This window comes from Ammospiza nelsoni, chromosome 6 (assembly GCF_027579445.1).
Source record: "Ammospiza nelsoni isolate bAmmNel1 chromosome 6, bAmmNel1.pri, whole genome shotgun sequence".
NCBI lineage: Eukaryota > Metazoa > Chordata > Aves > Passeriformes > Passerellidae > Ammospiza > Ammospiza nelsoni.
The window spans coordinates 29,999,230-30,025,603 of NC_080638.1; the positions used below are offsets into that span (position 1 = coordinate 29,999,230).

Genomic DNA, 26,374 nt, shown 5'->3' on the forward strand with positions numbered 1-26,374 from the left:
TAATGTTCCCGACAGACAGGAAAGGAGTCAGTACCTGGATGTTTCAGCCAGCACTGTGCAATGACACTGTGATCCCTGTGAGGTATTGGAGAAGTTGACAGCTCCTCCTATACAAAAATAAAGTCCTGAGGAGAAGTGGTGACAGGGCAAACACCTCCCATCACCCTGCAGGGAGAGCGGAGCTGCAGGGGTTCCCATGAAATTTCTGACATTCACATACTGGAACACCAGATCAAAATCAGAAACTTCAACAAACCACCAACTCAAAGGATGCTGAACTATGAGGGGGACAAAAATTGGCTCATTTGAGGTATATAAAAATGCTCATAATTTGGTATCTTCCTAAGACATCGAGAGTATTAACAAGCCTGTTTAGACAACTCAAGTCATGACTCTGCTCTACACCCTTTTGCTCATTTCAAAGACCTGTCAACCCAGATCACACAGAATTCCTGCATCACATGGGTTGATTTGCAAATATTTTCATCTGATACACTGTAAGGTTTCTGAAACTAACATCGTCTCTATCAATAAACAGTTACACAGATAAAACTACAGTATTGTTAATGTAAAAAAAAAAAAAAGACAATCCATATTTTCAGAACAATGACATTTAGCAGAGCAAGGCAGGAATAGAAATTTGTTTTAAAGTCCAACAGCACAATTTTTTTTTTAACTGATGCTAAATTATCAACAGTTTACATCAAGAATTATAACAAAAGAATCTAAGTACACAACAAAAATGGTATGATCAACACTTGAAATATAGCACAGCATACCATGTATTAGTTTACTGACTTTTCAAAACATGCATAGACAAGCATGGCACAACACAATCCTTTTAAGAAAAGTCACCACACATCAGCTCACACAGCTGATGTTCCAAGGGGGCTGCTAAATCCTTTCAAACAGTGGGCAAAGATCAGGGTACGTAACTCTACACTGTGCAAAAGTCCTGAGGAGCAGCAGGAGATAAAGCACAAAAGACAGAGAAACAAGCAGAGCATTTCAAAGACAAATGCAGAAAGCCATGGTGGAAGGCACATAGGATTGATGCCATAACACACACAGAACCGGGCAGAAGTGTATCCAAAGCAGCAGAATTAACCAGGGACACTTCCTCTGTTTTAATTGACATTATCTACCACACAGCAGACAGTGATAAGTGAGCTGGTGGCTATTTTGTGTAGCAGATACAGCATTACTTCCGTGCCAATGTGACATTCTGCACCCTGGCTGTAGCTGCCTTCCGAGACTTTTCCATGCAACATGAGCTACACCAAACCAATCCATATGCATCAGAAAGAGTGTGGCCATAGGACACTCAAGACATGTTCAGGGTAACTAAAGTTCCACAAGTGACTTGCACAGCAGAAGAGAAATAGAGGTAAATGCCTTACAGGTATTTTCAGCATCTGCATCTCAAAACCATCAAATCAAGAGAGTTAATGGTGAAGCAACCAAAACCTCAAATATACTCTTCTGTTTAAAATTAAGATGCCTCCAGTTGAAAGCCCAAGGTGAGAAATGTCAGCATGCACATCTAGTTTTGTGAACTGCCAAATACATCAATACTTTAAGCAAAGATTTTATGGACAACTCCTCACAAAGAGTCTTCTGGAGAGTACATCATCAGCATTAAAAGCTGGGATATCAACACTATCTACCATGAGACCATCAAAAACTTCTACAGAACCTCATTTTAGTTGACTCTAACTTCTAATCTGAGCAGACATGCTTAAATATTCTTGTTTGTTAAAGGAAGATGTCACAATAATAGGAGTTAAAAAAACATTCTCTATATATTATCCTTGTCACATCTCATTTTCCTGCACACCAGACACTGACACTTATTGCAGCTCCTGGAAAAAGATTAGGCACGTGACAAATCTAATAATTGGAGATGTCAATTAAAGAACCCTCAGATAAAGAGCTATTTATGTTATAACTATCAGAGACATAGTATCTACAATTATAGTTCTGCACAGATACATCTATGTAGATATACCCTTGTAGCAGTTAGATCAATTGTTTATATGAAGCAAGATATCCTACCTAACTGACTGAACAACTAAAAGAACATTTCCACCAGACAGGACTTGAACATCACCATACAGCAACCACTTTACAACAATTTCAGTACAGTACAGTATTGGCAAGGACTTCAAAGAAAGTAATGAATAATATATTACAAAAAGGGGAAAAGGTGGCAGATGTCATGATATCTAAAATCTACTGCACAGAGCAAATTTAAGAACCTCTCTAATAAATACAAAGAAGTACTGTAAAATTACTATAAGGATTTAAGAAAAAAGAGAATCCCCCCAAATCTGGTAAAATTTTTTTAAATCCAGCCTTCTAAAGAAGTGCTGCTTCAAGGAGAAGGGTCAGATAAATAAATCTATGCAATTAACCAGAAAACTTGGTTAATTCCATTCACATGCACCTTCATTTTGGCAGTGTGTCAGGATTATACTTCTGCATAAAAAGATCAATTAAAAATTCTCGCATGGAGCATAAATTTTTATGATGCCATTTAAATTGTAACAAGCAATTGTCACTTTTCATTCTTCTTCTGTGTTGTGAATTTTACTGTGCATAATAACTACATGAAAAGACCAAGTTCTAACACTAGTACCACTGCACTGAATTTCCTTGCAAAAGAATTGCCTAAGAAGTACTATCATTAAAGCCATAATTTAATGTTACTAAAGCACATTTCTTCAGGAATTAAAGTATTTACTGCACGGCTCCTCACAACCACCAATGAGAATGAGAGTAACAAAGAACAGGACACCTTTTTCTTTTATGGCATTTCTGTATTAAACTAAGAGCTCCATAGGCATTTAAAAAGTCTAATGTTATTTCACAAGAGAACTTCAATGTCAATAAGAAGCTTTAATTGTTTTAAATAAAAGCAAAAAAAATTTTGCAGAAAACTTCTTTGAATGCTTTAAGCTCCACAGGGAAACTGCGTAAACAGAACTCTGAAAACAATGACAACTTTGGTAGGGTTTTTAACTGAATACAGAGGAACCGTATTAATAAAAGGATTACCCTATGTGTCAGAGAAATGCATTATTGAAATAAATATATAAAATTATATATAATTATATATAGTATAATAAATATATATTTTATAACTAGAAATATACAATAAATATATAATTTTAAAAAGTTTTTGATGGTTACTACTGGTTGGAATCGAATCTTAGTGTCCAATTTAGAAACTGACTCAGACCAAACAATTTCTAAAGCAACACAATCCACAAAATATCAAATGCTTTTTTTTAAGTCCAAGATGCTTAAAATACATCAAAATCCACCTTCTCTGTTACTAAAAATACTTTCCAAGCCATTTGGGTGTGCAGCATAAGAGAGGCAGCAGCTGGAGGCTGGGAGACAGCTGCACATCTGCCGGAATTGATTTCCTTAACACCATGACATAACACGTGCCATCCATTAGACAGATTATTCACTTCACAGAAGTAATGCAATTTGTTTGCTAGAATCTACTGCTTCAAATGCTGCAAAGTCTCGCTCCTGAGGCATGTACTAGCTTCAGCAGGGGGAACTAAAAAACCTCAAACAGGAACCATGCTCTCCAGCAGCTTCTTTAAGCTGCACTAAAAAGTTCTGCGGACACACTTTCACCAGTGGAACCTGCGGAGCTAACAGTAAATAATCATAATAGCAGCATATCCCTGAGCTAAAACCAAAAAATTAGAATGCCATTTCCCCACAGGGAAATAACTGTCTCATTCGTTTTTTTTTGTTGTTTTTTTTTTTTTAAATTCATGAAACATGGATATAGATCTTAACACTTCTCTACACAAAGGAATAGATGCAGATCAAAGAATATGTTTTCTCCACACTCTATTCATATGAGAGACACCATATCAAATGAAGGCAAGAGAGATATTGGTGAATGCTAAATAGCAAAAGGATAGCTTTTAGGGCTTTTCATTCAACATTTTATTGAAATATTTATTTTGAATATTTAAGAAAGAAACAAATAGTTCCCTAACTTTGTTGTAAAGATGAGAACTAGTTAGAGCAACATGTGACATGCCTCTTGAATATCACAGTGCAGTTAAAATAGCTCTTTGCAGGTTAAACAGCTGTAAAAAGTAAGCATTTGATTCACTTAATGGGAAACAGACTCCTGGAACCAGTGTGCAAACACAACAAGGTTTTAAGACCCATCAATGTGCCTCAGTCTTCACATACATACAGTCACCTATTGGATTTGACAGCACTAATTTAATTCCCCAAACTACCAAACATTTATACTACTAGAATCCTCTTGTTTCCTTCTTAGAACCATTCCAATAGGAGTTGGCAAACAGCTTTCAGCTGCAGCCATTTTTCCCCTTTTAGATGAGTGACAACATTACTAAGAAAATTTTCTTTGCCAGAGCTCTTAAAAAACACATTAAAGATTAGTTTTGAAGTTCGGTTAAATGTTTACAACGATTCTTGATAAAAGCTTAAAATGCATTTTCATTTAGCCATTAAAAAAGCAAATAGTATTTATTATACATTAAGCACTACAATGCCCTGAGGTTTCTGCTTAGAGATCTCACATGTAAATGCAACTGATAAAATGAACATGACTCGTCAGCTAAGGAAGAAGCATTAGATAGGGAAATGTTTCATCCTCCCTTGGATGCAACACCATATCATGCTTCTGCTGTTTCGGATGCTTATGAGTAATTGGTTCCGGGCAGGATGATATTTAATTAACACCAAAGACATCCACTTGTTTTACAAACTGAATAAACAAACAGCACAGGTAACCTTACACATGATGTGCCATAAAGGTGGTTTCTTCATTGCACAGTAATAGAAAGTCTCAAGGACAAAAGCTGATGTAGATGCTGTGTCCCCACAGCCAGGGCCAAATTCAAGACCATGAGGAGACTGTGTCCTGTTACTTAACAATGTTGTTTCACCAGCATTTTTAATAGCATTGACTCACACCACTGCATTTCCTTGAATACCTAAAACTACTTCAAAGGAGGTTGTAGCAAAGGTGGGGCTGGTCTCTTTTCCACAGTAACAAGCAACAGGACTGGAGGAAGTGGCTTCAAGTTGTACCGGTTACTTAGACTGGAGATTAAGGAAAAACATTGTACCCAAAAGGACTGACAAGCATTGAAACAGGCTGCCCAGGGAAGTGGCGGAGTCACCATCCATGGAGGTATTTAAAAGATGTCTAAATGAGGCATTTGGGGATGTGGCTGGCTGACAAACTTGGGAGTATTATGTCAAGAGTTGGGCCCAATTAACTTAGCAGGCTTTCTGACAAACAACTGTATGAATCTATATCCACAGGCAGCATTTCAGAGAAGATGACAGCACCGGAGGTGAGAAGCGCATCAGCCACAGCAAGGCTCTGAAATGCTCCTGGATGTGAAACAGAAGTCCCCATGTAAAGTATAAAATGTAATTAGGTGGAAAGCATACTGCCTTCATTCTTCTCTCAGATAAAAACAGAAGATGAAAGCTTGTGCGAAGGTACACAGTTTTTCACAACAGAAAGGAAAAGCATTAGGCCTATACTGCCACAACTACTGTGCATGTTAAACATATCACTTACAGAGATAGCACCTTTCTACCCTGTTTTGTGGAGGAGTGCATAACCACCTTCCCAGCTTCAGAGACTGAACACTTGGGAATGCTATTGCATTCCCTGCTTGCAGCTCTGACACCAGGGGGCAGGTGAGCCTGTGCCCACAAACACACAAAGACAGGAGACAGCAGCTCAGAAGGGACAGGCCCATTTCAAGGCTGCTGATATGCTACTGCACAAGTAGCAATGATTATTCAGAGTACCAAATTTCATTCAGCCATATGACACTTACATGCAGGCAAGAGCAGAAATCTCTCTCACAGAGGAAAAAAAGTCAGAACATTTGCTGAAACACCATGTGAGGGGATCACAGCATTTTGCTGTAGCCAGACTTCTACTGTTTTGATTACTAAACCTACCAAAGACACTAACCTTCTGACATTACAACAAAATATATACCACAGTTAAGACCTTCCCTTAGGCAAGATGTGTGCAATTTTGGATTCCCTATGCAGCACCCTCAAGGATAAAATTATTAAGGAACTACATGTAGGAAGGGGTGTCTGTACAAGACTTAACAAGTTTAATGTTCAAAGCAGCAAACCATCCCTTTAATGAAACCTGGTGTCAGTTTTGTATGGGAGGTAACTGAAGAGACAGAAATTATCTCATCTATGTAAAAAAATTGTGTTTGTATTCCTTCAAATAAAATTGATTGTCAGAAAAGCATAATTTTCTTTCAAAAATTATTTAAATACAAGTGGACATTAACCAACTGCAATCATGCCAAAATCAAAATTTAGACATGTTTTGTTATGTGTGCAAGGAAAAAAATATAAAAATGTAACATTCATATTGATTTAGCTGGCCACAAGCATTTTCCTCGGTTTTCAGTACTGAATAGCATCTAATGAATCTCTCCTGACAGATGACAATTTTATTTTAATTTTGAAATTCCTCTTTAGCATTGAGGTTTCACTGCAAAAAAAAAAAAATCTTCACTTTGCTCTCTATGGTAAGGTGAGCCATAAGTACATCTCAATAACTTGAAGTGCTCACTGAAGGTCTCTCTGCACACAGATGCCAACAGAAAAAACCCCTATATTCTCCTCGTTACTTGACCCTTACTTAATTTACCCCTCACCCTTTCCACACGTAGAATGCCAAAGTCATTGAACAGTCAGGGTTGGAAGGGACCTCAAAGATGGCCTAGCCCAACACCACTGTCATGGGTAGAGACACCTGCCACAAGACCAGTTTGCTCAAAGCCCCATCCAAGCCAGCCTTGAACACTTCCCAGAATGGAACACCCACAACATCTCTGGGCAACCTGCTCCAGTGCCTCACTACCCTGACAGGACAAAATCTCTTCCTAATACATCCTCTAAACCTAACCTGAAGTCTGAAGCCATTTCATAAATGAGAAACAACTTAATTGCTCCTATACATCAGATAATGTAACCTGCACAAATGTTTGTTACTATAACCCAAAGCTTTTGTATTTTTAGTCTGTTTTTGAAGTTACTCAAGCTTTTTTCAATTATCTTGACTTCAAGAATGTTATTCAAGCAAAGCCAGAACTCAAATCACCAGAGCAGTACAGAGGTCTGCTACTTTAAGAAATCAGCATGTTTAACAGAAAACCACAACTGGTGATAGCTTGTAAAGACATCTGGTTTTCTGCATCAATAAAAAAAATTTCTTAACACTTTTGCACTCTTCAAAATTCTGCAATTCACTGTGTTCTGTGATTTCTCAATAACAGTATTTTCAAATTATTACAAATATTTTTCATTAACACAAAGTTTTCAATTCACTTGCTTGCTTACATCAATGCTCAAATATCTTCATTGGTGACAGGATGAAATTAAGGTTTGATAAGTTATTAAGGAGATGTATATGATTCCTTCCTAGAATATTCAGTAGAACAAAACCTAGTGCCCTAAAAGTAAAAATCAGCAGGAAACCATCATAAAGAGATATGACAACTAAAAGTATTTTAGAAAAGATATTCTAAACGTATAAAAAGGAAGGACTCTTCTACCAAAAATTCAAGACCATGCTTCGCATTTTGGGATTTTTTTGTTTTTTCTAGTGAAGTTCTAAAAATTCATACTTTGTTTTTTTAATAAATCAGGTGTTCTATATATCTTTAAATGCCCCATTATTGCGTGCTTGTAAAGAAAATACTCATTGATCTTCAGAAAAAATAGTCAGAACTAGCACAGCTGAGGGTCCAACAATGCTGTGGGTTGCTGGCTTCCCTAAACAAGTAGTTCTGAGGAAGACTGATTTCTAATATACATAGCTTATTGTCAATTCACAACCTTATTTTCCCTGAAGTTGGAGCCAATATTTTTTTACCTACGTTCATTATAACTATTCCTCCCCCTACACTACCTAGTCTGAACTACAGTCCCCTCCAAGGCTTCCACCTCAGATGTTCATCCACATGGTAGTATTTTTCATTTCTGCTTATCCTTCTGAATTTTCAAAGATTCCCCATGAATTCCTGTTACATGTCCTACCTGCCCCATTCAATCTGCCAGCCATACCAAAGGTGCATCAATAGTACTGTAACCACAACAGAGATCAGCACATTTAGTGACAGCATGGGCATAAAAGTGAAATCCCAAGAGGGTTAAAATAAACAGAAGAAATAGAAAATCAGCCAGAACCACAACAAATCAACAGCAATGTATGACTAGAAAAAAATCTTAAGCTCAAAAATCTTAAGTTCAAAGTTTAAGGCCGTACAGCAGCAAGTAGGTAATTTGCAATAAGCACAAATGATAATTAGTCTCTCCTTTGGTTTGTAAGTCTGCTGCAATCACATTTATCTAATTTTAACAGTGCTGCACTAAAACATCCTGTAACAAACACTGTGATGCCACCACCAATAAGTCCAACTCTTGATTACTAAATCATGAGGTTTTTCACAAAACACAGGCATGTCTTCACAATTAGCAAAATTAGCCCACTCATCCAGCAGCTTCAAGGGACTCCCTGCAACTACCAAGAACTGCTAAGCCTGAATCTGAGTACCTTTTACAGGAAAAACAATCATATACAACACACATGCTGCTGTCAACTGAAGATCCCTAACTTCCTCATGAAGGTTACTTGAGCATTTCATACAGTCTTACGTCGCTCTCAGCATTCCAGGCACAGAACATTCCCAAGTTGCTCAACATGCAAAATCTATTAATTGAACACTCCCAACCCAAACAGCTAGCTCAAGAATTAGATATGCAGATTCTTAAAACAAAAATTCTCAGTAACATCTCAGGGTTTCTGATCCCGAGTAAAGAATTCTTGCAGACTTTGGAATAAACAGCATCTATTGCAAGGCACTTGGTCTCCCCTCGAAGCAGTTGAAAATGAAAGGAATGCTGTTTATCATCCTAAAATAGCTCTCAGTTAAACACTAAAGTCATCACCATTGGTGAAAAAGAAAATTTCAGTAATATAGCACTTCAAATTTATCTTTAAAATATTGCCCATTACACTGGTTCTTCCTCCCACTGTATCTTCAGGCTTGACATGCATTTAAAATTCCTCTTCCCATGATTTCTCAATTTCTCAGTTTCATAAAAATATCTCACATCTCCTTGGAAACCTGAACACAGCATAACAAAGACGGCTGGCTCTAATGCTCAGAAGCAGGTTAGAAAAACAACTGCATTCCCTTGCTAGTTAGGATAGGGTTCAACACTTCATTTCTCCTCACTAATGTATCTCACAAGAAGATGCCTCTCTCCCCACCATTAAATTTCCTACTTGTCTTCTCAGTCACGGCCCCAAATCCTACCCACTTCCTCACTACTAACTTGCACTCACCTTGAGGTTTCATGACTTTTCTAAGCCTCTATGCAGAATATTGTAAGCTATTTAAGGAGGGTGGCAATGTCCAAGCAATACTTCACTAATACTCCCCCTGCAAAACTGGTATGAATGAAATGAATAAAAGCCCCTTTTGCAGAGGTATTTTTAATCTTGATCTACATCAGCTGGTTTCTATACCAAGTGCTCTTAATTAGCACAAGGTACCCAAAAAACCCCACAAGTTTCTATTGTGTTCTATGCACAGCTGTACCTGCCACAACCACTGGCCTGGGAATTGCTGTTTAGATAATAAGGCTGCTGGCTATTACCAAAAGCCAGCATTCGACCATCCCAGTTTGAAAACCTTTTAAAAACTACTCTAGCTGCTGTAAGAAACAAGGGAAGTACTGCTTCTCATTTTGGATGTAGGATTTCTCAGGGAAGCATAAACATCCTCTGAGCCCACCAAAAGGGGCTCTTGCCTGCAGTAATGTTTCAGGTTTAGCCAACATTGCCCTTGCAAAGCCATCTTCACCATTACAACTCAATTTAAAGCAAAAATTCTGAAGGTATTTCCTAGATATTACACATTTTCAAAAGAATAAAAGTCCTCTCTCCCAAGAACTAACAGTGTTTTCTCAGTTGAAACATTGTGAGAAACTGGAATCATCCAGTTACTGCCATTTAGTTAAAAGCCTTACAGAGACACAACCCAAGAATAATAAGCAGCATGGAAATACCAATATGAAGGGGGAAATAAGAAGACTGAGATTTCCCCTGCCCCACCAAGACAGAAAACAGCACACAAAAGGTAGAAAAAAGTTTCTCCCCAGAATACTATAAGAACAAGAGATTATGTTCAGCCAAATGAAAACTGACAAGTTTACCATCAACAAAAAGGGCTGCCTCTTCATACCTCTACCTAGGGAACATAATGCTAAGGATATGGGACTGCAACCCAAAAGTTTAGCAGCATTGAAGGGAAGCATTGAGGATAAAATTATATTGTAACAAAAAATATTTGAATAACAAAGAGCTAGAATAGATACCAAAGTCTCTGAGTCTTTTGACACAAAAACTAACAGGATCGCAGAGATACACCCCAGAGTATATTACTGTCATAACTGCCTATCATAGATTTTTTTTTTCTGCATCATCATCCCAAGCATCTGTTACTGCTCCTAATTAAAGAACAGATGGTCTGACCCACTCTGGCAATTCCTATGACCCTATATTTATCAGCAGGTGGGGAAATTAAGTTTTGAGGTCTGAAGCAGCAAAGAAATATTAAGAACAGATAGCTAAATAGGTCTCAAAGCCATCTGGTATACCACACTTACTGAAAAAAAAATTCTTGAAGATTTCATACATGAGTTGTCCACAGTCTCTGTACAGAGAAAAACTGGTTTCCACAAACTCCACCAGATGCAAACTTGTCTCAACCCCAGAAAAGCAGACACTATCAAGATAGAGTCCTTTTTCATGTTAAACTAGTGAAGCACAGCTATTCCAGCTGTACAGCCAAATTTGTGGAAGTGAAAGTCAGCATGTTGACATAAAAGTTAGAGTTCATTTTCAGTATAACTTTCTGATAAGATCATGGCATACACCAGTAAATAAAACAAGGAAAATAATGTAAACAAAGGAAATGAAAAGCCTTAAAAGTGTTAGGGTTGAGGGTATTTTTGCCTATATGTTTTAAATGTGGGTAAAAACACACAGGTGAACTGTGGAAAGCTGCATTCCCAAATCTGGTAAAAAAAAGAGAAGACAGCTTGAAATAATTAATCTGCCCAAGAAGAGGATGTGAGAGAGACTGATACTGACCAATGAGGCAGGAGTAACTCATGAAAGAAAGTACAGTTCCTTAAGTGGTACAAAAGGGAACTTCCAGTAGTATATGCCTGTCGGGTTTTGGGGTTTTTTAATACTCTATTGGAGAGAAATTTAACTGGATGAAAAGTTCTATGTTCATGAGTCACAGGAACTTCTGATGAGCCTACATTCTGAAAATGTGTGGGATCAGGCTCAATACATTGCCAGAAAATACTATTATTGAACCAACATAAATGAAAATTTCCCTTTCCATGTAGAAACAGTGATGGGAATGAGCTAATACACATTCTTAAATTAAGCCACCTGTTGGAGACCAAAGGAACAAGGAAGCTGGTTAATGGGCATGCTCTGTGAAGACAAGAAGGATGTTCCTCAGCCTAACTATGAAGCAGGATTAATCTGGTAACAGCAGCCAGTCAAAATGAGAGGACTCCTCCCAGTCCATGCCAGCAAAGCACCTCCTCTAGAGCAAATACAGCACTTTGAGCATTTTAAATTAATCTTAACTTTCTCTAAATTAACAAGACAGAGGCGCTGATTTCTTGTACATGGAGAATTTAATGAAAAAAGCCCCAGAAAATCGCTAAAAAGGAAAGCTTCAGTCTTGAATATATTCTTACATTGCAGATTTCCAAGATGGAGAAAGGAAGGCACTTCTCATACCCATCATCTCTTCCCTCTGGAAACATGAACATCATTAAGCTGCATCACAGAAAAACTGCCCACAACTTCTTGCATTTGTTAGCTCATAAAAATTTCTGCACTTCAGACGGGAAGGTGGGCTCCAGCCATTCATAGTGTTTAATCCCATTTATCTGCCTTTTCTTAAAAAAACAATTTTCACCACAATCTTGGAAATTATTTACAGATCTATGGTTTTTAGACTGTATATTAATAGAGCCTGAAAATACAATACTGAAAGTTATTTTCCTCTCCCACTGCCATTTACGTTTTTAGTCCAATATAACAGTTATTATTCTCCTAACCATTATTCTCCTAACATTTTAAAACCTACTTCTAACACAACTAGTAAGCTGTGAAATGCTGAACTTTTGTATGACTGTCACTCTGAAGTGTACTCTGAACACATGAAAAACTAGATGTGACTGATTTAAATCAGTCTCCCCATCATGTGGTTACCTGACACACTTAGGAAAGCTACAGCTTCTGTGTTGAAGCTCATCAGGGTGTCAGCTAAAAAGCACCATTCACAGAATCCTTGATCACTAAAGAATAACTTTCCTACTGCATATGTAAATTAAAACACCCCAACTAGAAGAAAAATACATTCCACTCTGTTAAGCTAAGCATCTCCTTTGTGCATGTGTGATGGGGCAGGGGGAGGAACAAAACAAAGATAATAATATTTGACTTCAATCCATTAATTAATTTCTTTAATTGAAAAATATTCAAAGATACTCTTAAACATGGAAAAATTGACATTGAAAAAACAAATAGAAATATTATCTCAAAGCACCTTAGGAGAAAGTGAGTTCAATACACACAAATGATAGCAATTGAATATATGAAATCACACTGTACTGACTTCGTTAAACCACTGCCAGATATAAGATATCTGAATACTCAGATATAAGGTTAAGACACTTCTCAATTTATCTTGTTATTTACCAGGAATATTTTTACTTCAGGACTGAACTCATTTTATAAGTTGTAGGAAAAAAGACACTAGACATTCTAAAGTATTTCCTACACTGGATTTATGATTTGACATTTCACAGCATGGACACACAGCTCTGTACCTATGCAAGCTGAAGAAGATACTTGCTTCAATCCAACTGGTTGCCTACAGATTTCTGTATTAATCTAAATACATCTGCATTGAAGTATTGAATTATTGGATAATATTAGAAAAGACAGGCCTAATAAAGCCACCTTTGTGAAATTAAGAAAATAACTCCAAGTGAGCTTTAAAACAAAGTAAACAAATTTAATGCATCCTAACCAGAAAATTTTACTAAAATTCATAAAAAGGGAACTGTTGTGAAAAAGTAAAAGCTGTGATTGCAGATTTCAAGAGTTCAGTGCAGTTATAAGAAATTAAATGCCCTGCAGCCATCACAGACTCCCCTTTGAAGCCAAGCACCTGACAGCAGACTACGTTCTCCCCCCCATAAAACGTTCTCAAACTGACATGTCTACCACAGTTCTTAAGTTACCTAGGACACAAGGAAATACTACAGATGTAAACAAGGAAAATAAACACCGGCAAAAGGGAGAAAAACAAGAAGTATGCAGCATGTTCTTTCAGGCAATGCTTAAGAGCCTTAAAAATAAAATTAAAACAAAAATCCATGCAGCAATAACAAACTAATAAAAAGCAACATCAACCACATTTATAGATCTTCCATTTAGTATACAGATCCCTGTGTGTTAATGGGATGTGTCCTGTCCCTTCAGGGTTTTTTTTAAGGCTTTCAGAGGTTCTCCTCTTGCACAGACCAAATGCATTCTCAGTTAAAACATCCTCTTATGCTAAAAATGTTGTGTGAATTTGCATTTGAAAATTCTTACTGTCTCTCAAATTTGCACTAGTCTCAAAGGGTAAATTTTACATATGTTTTATATCACAGTTAAATAAAAATATTGCTCAGGTGAATTAAGACCACAACTCTGTTTTAGCCTACATCTTACTGCATTTGCAATTTTAAAGAATGAAGCCTTTTATGGCTACATTTTTACTCATAAAATATTTAAAAGAAGTTCTCCAATTAAAATATTTTCCCTATGGATATGGTAATTTTTAATGTGTACACATGAAAAGAGCTCTGGTGATATGTTGACAGGCACCTGAAAGACAGTGACAGCAAGTAGTCTTTCATTAAAAAAGAGCAAAAATTAATTTACAGTGATATGAAAATATCCATGGAACACGAATATTTGGTTATACCTACTTAGAATCACTGCAAATCTGACTGTCATAATACAATGATGAAGTTGCTTTCATTTTCTGTAACATTTTAAAATGCTGCTGGTAAGGATCAAGGAAGCACATCAGGTACAAATGCTCTTACTGACCCCTGCTCTGAGTGCTTGATATAAACCTCCCGTATTCAATGTCTGCAAGCGTTAAATACAGCTCTAAGTACTGAAAGTCTAACGACAGGCAAAGCAGATCCACTCCAAAACTGAAAACTTTCAAACCTCTACAGGCGGCTGATTGGGAAAAAAAACTTACCAAAATAAACCTTAAAGTAGCAATTTTTATTGGCTGTTGTATAAATATCCTTCTGAAACATTTGTTGCAAAAATACCTGCAAATTCCTACATCTTTTTTTTTAAAAACAAACTGTAACTGGATGATTAGATGAAACTGATGGTAAGAATTAAAACTGGGAAAACAAAATAGCTTCGGTACAAGTAAGTACAGATGTTAACATAAAAGAGGTGGAAGCAAAAAGCTCTCAGTTTTTGTTGCATGCACTTTTAAAAATTCTTTTGTAAAATCATCTCTTAGTTCAAAATCCTTCATATAAATTATTCCCTATAGCTGTACATCTGAAAACCAGATCTCTTGAAATACTGTGAAGTCTCTTTATAAAAATATGAGCAATTAAGCCAATAATTAAGGCTTCAACTTCTGTGTCCCTCATGGCACGGGTGGGTTGTTTTTCTCCAGATGGGACAAAAGGTCCACGGATTTCTGTGGGGCACTTCTTTTTTTTGTACGTTTCACCACTGGAGGTTTATGCAATCTGCATTTGTCATTCCTTCTATATACCAATAAAAGCCTGATGAGAATTTTAAAATTTCAATTACATAGAAAGCTATGAAGGTTAGAACTGGCCTATTTATGGTACCACAGATACGAGCATGAATTTCTTATACCTGCTTTCATAACCACAGGACAGTTCTCTCTCAAAGGATTGTTAGTAAAGATAATCCTTTTTTTCCCATTTCCAGTAGTCTACAAATGATTCTGATTTTTAGAGAGGCCACCTAGATGCAGTTTTTAACTACAGGTGCTCCACAAACTCTCCAAGTTTCTTTTTTCCTACAGTTAGATTATAGTAGATGGAAATCCTTCCTATTAGCAGATGAGGCCCTGTTTTTAGTACAAGACAAACATTTCTTCACTCTTTTTCCACATGAAACTCAGTAGAAAAAACATCCACTATTCATTAAAAGAAAAACTCATTCACACAATTCTTTCCAAAGATTAGCATATGTACAAAACCACAATTGGGTAAAAGTCATTACTGAAAGGAAAGCACAAAAACATCATACAAGCACAGATGGCTCAACGCAAGCAACAATCAATCCATTGCCACTGCAGTTCCCAACACCTTCACATTCAGACCTGTCTTCCCTGTCACAGCACAGGGGATGTAGGGCTGGTACTGACTTGTGACCCCCAGCCCCACAACCCCTCCCAATTTAACAGCCCAACAGCCTTCTGCACCCCACTTTTCTTCCCCACCACAATTCCTATAATGCCAGCTGAAGCAGCTTGTGTCTAATCCAACTCCCTCCTTCCAAATTTGGCCTTTCTCGCCTCCTGCTCCCCCTTGCCTCAGTGTGGCTTTTCTGGCTTTCAGAAAGAAGGAAGCTGTAACCCGAAAAGGTAAAAACCCTCCTCCAGTGCATGCTGCATGTCCTCAGCAGGCCCATCCCCTCACAAAAAATTTCAAGACACCACAGAGGGGTCCTAGCAGGAAGAGTCCTCCTGAGCACACAGCAATTTGGAGATACATACATCACAACACCATGCAAAAGGATTCCGGTACTAGACACAGCTCTCACTTTTCCCTGGACTCCCTCAAGTCCAGGGAATTCAATACTTCATCTGAATAGTCCCCTAAAATGTGCTGCACCACAGGATTTCTGAGCACTTTTCTTACAGCAGGAGAATAAACAGTTGACTTCTACACTTCCATATGTTTCTGCCTACAAAACAGCACTGTGTGTGTGTGTGTGTCTGCTCTCAGGGTGTCTAAAGGCCTCCCCAATGATCTATCCAATCTGTGTGAGGGGCAAAAGGGACACTGGCATCTCTGAGGCCACAGAACTTGTGCTGGGGGCCCACTCTGAGCCCAGAGCTGCAGTTTAACATTACAGCTTCAGCCCAGTTGGCAGCTGGCCATTGCCAGGAACAGGGAGACTGAACCCTCCCATCTCCATTCCCATCTTCTTTATTTCTGGCCTACAGTCATCTCCTCACATTACAGGCACACTCAGCTTCCAAACCAGCAGAACAAACTATACTATATCGTAAAGATTTTAAGAATGCATGTATGCCTTCCAAGTAGGAGGAGAAAAAGCAAACACAAGCATGTACAAAGCTCATGGCTCAACTAAACTGAAATTAACCTGCTTTAGAACCTTCAAAGGAATGTCTCCTTGTAAGGGCAAAATACATCTAGGGACTAACTTACCCCACAAATTCCTGTTGAATAGCTATTTGTTTATTTCCCTGAAAATGCATTTCTAAACTGGGGAGAGAACTCTCAGAATATCTCTTACTCAAGCTGAAGCAAGCCTTGTTACAAACATACACAGTCCTTTATCCATACTGTACCATCTGACATTACACTATGAGTTTCAGAATAAAGACAAAACACAATGTTTAAGGAATTTGTTAACGTCTCCAGAATGTAAAACTCCATATTTCTAGAAAAGCTCACAACTGGCCTCAACAGTATTCTTACCTGAAGAAACAAATCTACAGTTCAGCAGTCCCAGTAAATCCCTACTTCCACAATTTAACATTAATGACAGATTTAAGTGAAAATAAAGGCCTCACTGGATGCCTATCTTCATAAACCAAGGTATTTGCACAGAAATGGATAACCATACCCCTGTGAGGATGTAACTAGTTTGAGACAGCTGGCAAACAAAGTTAATAGGCAGCTTAAGTCCCTCCATTTTCCTCCTCCTCCTCAAAATTTCTAAGATAGAAAACTAAATCAATCCCTTAACTCTTTTCCAGTATTATATATACTCTTAAAATCCAGAATGGAGCTTCTGGCTTTGCTTCCAGTACTTATTCCCAAAACACAGCTGTAAAGTATAAAAATCAATTAATAATGTTTTGATAAAAGACAGCTCATCCAGACACTAGACAGGACAGATTCACTATTCTGATCATTAAATAAAACATTCAGAAATCTCCAGAGACTTATTTTTCACAAATGTTGACAGACAAGTACTGCTTTTATCATCAATGTCTGAGCTTATAACAGAAGTATACTATTCATTTCAAATGACCAAATGAAAAAGAAAGTAGCTTCCCTTGAGCATCAATCATTATTCTCAATTATGAATCATGAAAACTATACTATGTACAAAAAACAACCAGTTTTTAAACATTTGAGACTTCTCTTCACACCCACATTCCTATTAATGCATTCCACTAATTCATGCTTTTAATTTTATGTTCATAGAAAAATCTCCACTTACAGAAGAATGGTTCCTCTTGAAAATACCACAGGCATTTGAAGGAGGACACAGGTAATCTCTCTTCAAAGAAGCAGCAGCTAGTAAAACTGAAACAAAATACAGAGATAAAATACTCTTGTTCAGGTTAACTAATTCAAGACCTAAATAGCCAACGAGTTGGAGAATGATATTCTTGAAAAAAAGAACCCTCCATTGAGAACACCTGCCACAAAATCCCAGCAGTATCAAATTGCAGTATTTTTCTAGTACTAGTGGGATGCTCCAGGCCATCCAGAACTTTTTTAACCCAAACAAGTAATTATTTGCATTTTTTCTATCCTCAGAACCTCCTTTTGTTATTCACTGCTGCTTATAAATCAGCTCCTCTCATCTCTCCTTGTCCTGCTCCCTGTGTAGCCCTTTTCTCTAAAACACTCTCTGGCTTTCACAGTCTTTGTTCCTCTCATTTGAGAGCTTGCCCTCTGTGTCCCAGCCTGGCATCTCCTCCTTCCTTTCTGCCCCTCATCCCCCGGTATTTGATTGAGCTGCCTCCTCTCTGCACTGAGCGCTGGCTGCCAGCATGGGCGGGACCGCACACATTGTCCCCGCACCCACAGTGTCCCCGCTCCTCCGGGACAGCCTCAGCGCCACAGGCTGCGACTGCAGCACGGGGCAGAGCTCAGGGGCCTGAGCACACCCTGCCAAGCCTCACCACTGTAACAAACTGGGAGTGAGGCAAAACAAAGCTCCTTCACCAAACTTAGCTACTGGAATAGTAAACCTAAAATGAGTGTGTAAAATCTGTCCAAGCTAAAAATCTTTGACAACAAAAGCTTGAATTGGGACGGCTCCTTGACAGTACAACAGCCCCTCTCTAACTTGCAGGTGATGGGACTGCTAGAGTTATTCATCTAAACTGCAGACTAAGCGAAATAAAATACTGGGTGTTTTTCCCGCACTGTAAATCCCAAAGCTGACTGATGAGTCAAGATATTGAAACTAACATTTCCAGAATGGTAGTTAAGACAAACCATCAGCCTGTGCAGATTTGACTTGCAACACTACAAGCTACAAACCTCAGAAAATTAAAGACTCACTGATAAGCAACTCTTGCTCTGGCTCAGCAAGGAACATAGGTGTAGGCAGGCAATGCAAAATATGCTACTTCCATTCATGAGGCTGTGTCACTTAGAAAAAGATAAATTTTAGGTAGTAAAATCTAATCCCAACACAACAGCTTCAAAAATCAACTGCAGGACAGTTTTTCCAAATGCATGAGAACCAGTACTGCAACACCAACACGAGCCATCATTAAATATTTGATTATCTGAACTAAGAAAAACATCTAAGAGATGCCTTCTGTCTTTAACAAGGAAATACCAAGCTGCATGTGCTGTGCCCTGCAGCTCACACTTCATGCACTCTCCCACTATTCCTGGGTGAAAGACCCTGAAGCAACCATCAAATCAGCAGATGGGAAAAGCCTGGACCACCCCTTCCAAAAAGACAACAGTTTAAAAGAATTCAGTGAATTAATCTGTACGCCAAGCTCAAGATTTTTGTTTTCCCATTTGCAACTTCTATTGTGTAAGCTGCCTATTTTATACTCCAGTGGCTTTCTGTTTTGGTTTTTAATTTTAAATCTGCTTGGGAGATTCAAGGAAACAGAACAACACAATTTCAGTAGCACACTTAATTATTTCAACAGCTGTTCGTAAGTGAGATTAATTCCATTAACAATGGGGAAAAAACATAAATAGAAAAGAAAACCCACCTTCACTGAAAAATGCAACTTTCTCCTAAGATCAGAGAGAGAATTCTGTTGATTTAGGTCTGGCAATTTTTATTTTTAGCACATATCCTTAAGCTTCCTTTCCAATTAAAACAGGGAAACTAATATAAAACTCTGATGCAGAACTACATTGTCAGTCCTCCAGCCATTTGGAATTATTTTCTACTTGTTTTCCACTTAAAACGCCTTCCCAGACATGAGAGATTAAACAGAAGCTCATGTGTCAAGCAGAAGTGATCACAAAACCTACATGGAAAAAAACCACTAAACCAGATTGAATTTGCATCTGTTTTTCTTCCATTCTTCTTTAATGTCTTGAATTTACCAGCATAGTCTATTTCACAGAACTAAATAAAGGCAGAGATAGAGTACCATCCTTTGGAGCTGAGATTTTGAGTGTTCTGTTAGAGCCACATAATTGGCAGCACCAGCAAAGGATGCTCAGCGCTGGATCAGTAATTCACTAAGAAATTTGTTAAACAGCAACAATTTAGAAGAAAAGTCAGAGATTTCTGCCTCACCTCTGGTCTCCATGGCTTCAGTTCTCAGCACATGTAGCTGCATTATGGTTATCTCAACAGACATTTTTCTAGCACCTTCCTCCACTAAGTGGTTCCAGCCAGGAACAAGGGGAAACTTTATCAGCAAGACAGCCCCAAGGCCTACGTTACAGGGTACATTTAGAAGATACCTAGCAACACTCTTTGTTCCTGAAGCTACAGCAAGTCTGCTCAAATGACAGATATAGTACAACAAAAATAGTCATAAAAGCCATTCGTTTGTACAGCACTTTATATCTTCGCAAGCCAAGAACCTCCTCTGTGCTCTTTTATGTTGTTCTGACTAAGGCAAAAGACCTTTAAGTCAGTCCTAGTCTTGTCCAAATAGGAACTGCAGAAAAACACCATACACACAAGTAGGTGGTTAGCAATACCAACAGAGAATTAGCTATTCCCTCCAAGTCTTCCTGAGTGAGATACCAGTCCAGAAGAGCTCTGCAAGGTGTCTCTGGGTGCGGGGGGCTACAAATCACACTACCAATACAACAACAAAGGACAAGCATCATCTCTCTAATTCTGAGAAATACCAACACTGCTCTCCAGTTCATTAAGAATGAGTTGCTTAATGGCAGCTTTTCAAAAGCAGGCTGGCTTGGACAGCCCACACATTGATTCTGGATTTTACCCAGGCTGTCAAAGCCTGCAGAAATAAATAAAATTGTGGTGGCACATACCAATACCAATTGTACAATCTACAATACCAATTGTAGAATCTGATCTAGAAAATGAGGTACCCCAATACTCTAAAGCTCCACAAGGAAGAGGCCAAAAAGTTAGCATAAAACTCGCGAAATAATTCTTCTTAAAGAAACCCAAACCCATGTTTGAATTGGAAAAATTAATGCATAGTTTAAGCCAGCTACTTACAATAATGTACACTAGGATATATAAAAGAACTAGTCTAAATTATTTCTAAGGTATTACTGACTTGCTTTGAGGACCAGTAAGATAGGGATCCCAGAGCAATATGAAATAGGGTATATGTCTCATAGCAATAGTAGGGAAGTGGGAAATTACTTAAGTAGCAAGACAAACAATGTAGTTCTGATGCTTAGAAAGATTCAGATACATTGCCGGGGAAAAAGAAGAGTGATTTAAGTTAGAGAAAGATAACTGATAGCCAGGAAGCCTCAAAACAATACAGTGTTCTCTCTTGGGTAAATGTCTTACTGAAGTAGCAGGTGCAGCTTATGCAAGTTCAACTACTGTTCAACATAACCTGGAGACTATAATTCCAAAATAATTAGTGTAGATAATGGTAACTACTGGAAGATTCACTTCCAGAAAACCAATGGCTGAGTATAAAAAAATAAACCAAAACAGAAAGGATTTTGGGTTGGTGCAGCTAGAACTTGACCTGTAGCAGATTTTGTTTGGTTTATTAATTTTGGTGATCAAACACAGGCACCCTTGAAGAATCTACAAATGACACCAAACTAGGGAGGTGGTGGAGAGGGGGAAAGGGGGCAGAAGTTGAAAGGAATATGAAGGAGATGACCCTAAGTGAGCTTAAGAACTCACGGATTCTAAAACACACTTGATAACATCCACGTAAAGTGAGAGCAAAACCAAATACCGTAACTCTGAAAAAGATCATTAAATAAAAACCTACCCACATGCAGAAGCATCCATATTAAGAGTAACAAAGCAGAAAAGAGAAGCTATACAGGATCAGAGACTAAAGAGTCATAAACCTGATATTCATCTTGAAAGCCAAATACAATTTGAGAAGGTGGTAAGACTACTGATCACATGAGGTTAAGCTGTTTCAAGTCTAGTCAACACTATTGTCCTAGCACTGAAATACCACATACATCATTCTTGTGTATTCTAAGGAACAAATCCTGAAAATCTAGTTCTAAGACGACTGAAAAGAGATTGATAACAACTGGAAGAAAAAATCCTTTGTCTTCTCACTATAGTTATTTGACTTTCCAAGAGGTGTCTTATCTACAGTAAATGGGAAAAAAACCCCAGTCTTTATGAACTCATTTCTATGATTTATTTTAGATGACAATGCACATGAAAAGATTTCTCCTTCCCTTCACCTTCCCTCCACAAATAGAAAAATTCCTTCCAATTTCAGTCTCCTCTTTTCTTGATCTTCTTGTAAAATTAACATGGAATTTTTAAAATAGAATTGATTTTATACTCAACAGTACTACTGATATTTGTACTAGTTCTACTTGGCAATTCACACTTTGCAATTCATTTTTAATGCAGTTAAAATTTAAAACAAGGTTCAATGTGCGGATTTTTTCCTTCTAGACAGCAGTTGCATTCTGACTCCAGCTGGTATCGTACCCTGTGTTTACACCATTAATATAAAACAATTTAGACTTTACTAACAGGTGTGTATGCACACGCTTATTTTGGGTCTGTCACACGTGTATTTTAGGTTTGATTTTATTTTGCAGCTGTCCTGTGAACGAGCAATAAAATTCTAACTCATACTTGACCAAATCCAGTACATATTTACATCAGACAGACTTCAAGCAATTACTAGAGCTGGAGTGTCAACAGCCCATACTGAAATATCACACCATCTTTCAGCCTTTGCAAAAATTCAGAGTTCCAGAAATGCTTGTTTAGATTTTAGACAACCACCACGCCAATGCCTTCAGCAACATTCTTTCCTGCCAGAAATGTAAGGCTAGTACATTATTCACATATACACACTAGTTTCTATGAATCCATGTATTGAAACTGAGTGGCAAACACACACACACACCTACAGCAGTCAGAAAGCCACAAACAGGCAGCATTCCTCTTTTCCTTTAAAAATACATATGCATATTTACTAGTTCAGAGATCTAAAAGCCAGAATTACATAAAGCTGTCTGAAAACCCAAGACTCCTTACATATCATGTGAAAATATTTGCTGAAGGATAGAACAAGACTTTGATTACACCTTCAGGGCTATTCCACATCATCTGTGAAACGAGACGACGAGACCTGGGTCCAACAGTCACACATGATAAGGAATGCAAAACTCCTCCACTTGCAGAAAGAGTACCTGCAGTACTGCAAGAGGAAAGGAGGCAACCACTGGCCTATGTACAAAAAAAAAGTGCTATTTCTCTGATACTATAGGCAAAAGGCACTGTTTTCACTATGCACTAGCTCCCATTTTCAGAAACAGAACTCAAAACATTCCAATTACCTAACTGGATGCATGGCAGATTTTGTAAAGGTTTAAAAGCAAACCTCACATTTGCATTTAGAGAGAAAACCAAGAATCTGGCAAACAAATTAGAGAAAAACATTCAACAACATAGTAAAAGTAAAACATGTTAGCTCCACAGATTAGCATATCCACCTGAACAGGGCAGCATTGTTACAACAAAACGGAGGTAAATACTACTGAAAATCGGGAATAGCAATGATTTTACCATTGCCTTACAAAGGGCTCTCTCCTAACATTGTATTTTCCATCAGGAAACAATTCCTAAAACTATTTGTGTCCTACATTTTGTTATTGTTTAGGAACCTGCGAGACAGAACAAACAGTGGTGAGCTCTTCATTATAGCAACACTCATCTCACTGTCCAACCAGTCTTCACAACCACGAACTCCCAGGTATGAAAAATCAGTTTGTGAAGCCCCCATGCCTCCAAAAGGCAAAGAAGTACTTTATGAAGAAATCCCAGCAATTAAAAGAGACAGCAGTATTACTAATCTGTGGCAAGCTGGCAAATTTACAGGTCATGGCTCTTAGTCTAGCACTTCCATTTTCAGACAACAGGATTTCTGCATATTGAGTGTATCTTTAAGAATCCTCTCTCTTAACCACAAAACACACAGAAAACAGAACAGCATTGTATTAGAGAATAAACAGCTGTCCAAACATCTACTGAAGTCCAGAAAATAAATCCTACATCACTGTGAGGATTTTCAATCTTGACAACATTAGCCAGTGGCCTCAGAGCACCACAAATAAAACTTCCTAGAACTTAGGTTTGCTTTTTGGTTTGGTGATGGGGGTAGGGGATAGTCAAGCTTCTTTTTGAAAGTATTTAGTTAGAATAAAGATAATTTTACATAAGACACTTTATGGCAAAAAAAGTTAGTTTATTACTGAATTTATCAGTGTGTACCTATTCAAACACAAGAAAGCACCATCTGGTCTATATGAACACAAAATATTGGTCTATGTGTTACATTTTATATTGACTGTACTCTATTACAATAAAGGCAAATGATTCTGAGGTTACTCTTGCTCTCACCTGATCTTGCCAGATCTACCATTACCCTGTACACTCTTATCAATATAAATCATGCATTAGAACACATACTGCAATTATTATTAAACATTATAGATATAAAGGAGCTTTTTAGCCACTCAAATCAGGCAAAAAATTTCTCCAAATGACCACTGTCCAGTGTAACATGAAATACATCAGTTTAAGCAAGAGAAAAAGTACTGTCTCTATGCTACATTTTAAATTTTGCTCCTATGAAACTCAAAATAAATCCTATGCACTCATGTATGCTCCCCTACCACAAAGTACAAACACATTTTGACATAGTTGTTTCTGATTTTTTTTTTGTATTACTTAGCACTAAAAGCATTCCAATATAGTTCTTTAATTCCTTGTCAGTTGTACTTACTGTACAAACACTATTTTTCAAACACTAAATTAAAATGGCAGGCCTGGTGCATTTGTGCTACACTAAACTAGTATTGTAAGCCACAAAGTTAACTGTAAAAAAGCAATCAAATACAGATTAAATAAGAAAAAATGAAAACTGTTCATTTCAGCTGACTTGTCTAGTCATAAAAGCAGGATATTTTTTAATTCATATCAGCCATGATCAGGATGATCCTGAGCTGCACCAACAATCCAAATGCCAAGCAAGATGTACTGTTTCAAAACCTCAGCAGTCAATTTAGAACAGAAGCACAACCCCTGCACAAATATTAACAGACTAAAATTGTTTTATAGGTAAACTGTGTTTTCAGTTGAGATGACAGAATGTGCAGCAATCTCTATAAAGCTCACAGCTGGAATACCAAACCCAAATCTCAGCCTCAAGGATTGGTTTTATTTTAAAAAGGGAAGAGAAAAATGTCAGTTTATGACAGGTTACCAAAGGACAAAAAAACTTCTATTTCTTTCGTAATAGAATTCTGGACAAAAAAAAATCTGTCAGAAAAAATATAAAAGCAGTAACAGTAGTCATTTGGTCACAAAAGAGCAAGCAGCTTCTCTAGCACCCTCAGATTTTGTATAATGGCCATGTTTGTTGACCCCTTCCATACCAAAATTTCAAAGTACGTACTAATACACTCCTGCAATTTCCCACATGCACAGTAAAGTCTCTAAAGGGTCTCTGAAGGTTTTCTACGTTGATTTGCTCTGGAATCTACTCATTCAAGGGAAAGGCTAAATCTCTGTTTTCATTTAATAGGCAAAATTAGAAAACAGCTTAAATCCTGATTATATAAAAACATTAGAAGATGATCAGCCACAATCCTCTTTGCTCTGTAAATGAACAACTGCAGAAGGGTCCTCAGAGCACCGAGACCATTTAGTTTATTCTCTGGGGCCCCCTCTGGACTCAAGGTATGTAACTGTACAACTATCCCAGAAAAAATGAAGAGCTCATATTAGTTGGTGAACATGGAGTAACAGCTGACATAGGTAACAAAAATGCAGTAGCACACCTCTGGACACATCAGCAGAGGTATCATTGATCCAGAGTAAGCTTAGGAGAGTTTAAGCCCTAACTATGACTACAGGAGCCCAAACTCTGGAATACTGTACATGCTGCAAAGCCTTACAGCTCTGAAGCACCCATGGTTAGGTGACTGTACCAAACAGATAATCAAATATGAAAATCAAACCCATTTAAATACTACCTGGCCCTTCTCAATTCATTGTAGAATTCTTTATATTTAAACTATGAAGATATTTGTATCCACCAAATTATACTCCAACACTCACAAAAAAAACCCCAGTAACAAAAAACCAACATCCATGCACTGACAGCATTAGGAATTACTCTGAGAAGAACATTGGTTCTCCATCATATCACCATGTAAGACTTCTGCCATCAGTACCACATGCAATTCTGCTCTTCCCAATAAAAAAAGCTCTTGCAGAATTAGGAAGTATAAGAGAAAGGCAACAAAGAGCAAAGGATACTGGATTTCCTGATTCAGAAAGTCCTGAGATAGAAGACATTAAGTCTACAGCTACAAATCCGTGCTATCTTCCTCCACTTACATCTGCTGCTGTGCTCAGCCAGATACAACACACTTCTGGAGAGGGAACTTTGATTTGACCAGAGTAAGCTAACTGGACTTCTGGAGGAAGGACAACAGTTAAATTTCAGTGTATGAGAAAATGTATCCAACTTGTCCAAATATTTAACCAGCTTTTTGG

At 37.7% G+C, this 26,374-nt stretch overlaps 1 protein-coding gene across 5 annotated transcripts in view; it reads right to left on the reverse strand.

Annotated features, from left to right (window-relative positions):
• Positions 1-26,374, reverse strand: part of SIPA1L1 (signal induced proliferation associated 1 like 1) — a 198,319-nt gene that overhangs the window by 99,036 nt on the left and 72,909 nt on the right. For 3 of the 5 annotated variants that reach the window (XM_059473873.1, XM_059473876.1, XM_059473872.1), the window contains one exon: positions 17,654-17,739. The exons of the other annotated variants lie outside the window; for them this stretch is intronic. The gene's annotated coding sequence lies outside the window, so the exon portion shown is untranslated. The remainder of the gene's footprint in view (positions 1-17,653; positions 17,740-26,374) is intronic. 5 annotated transcript variants of the gene reach the window in all.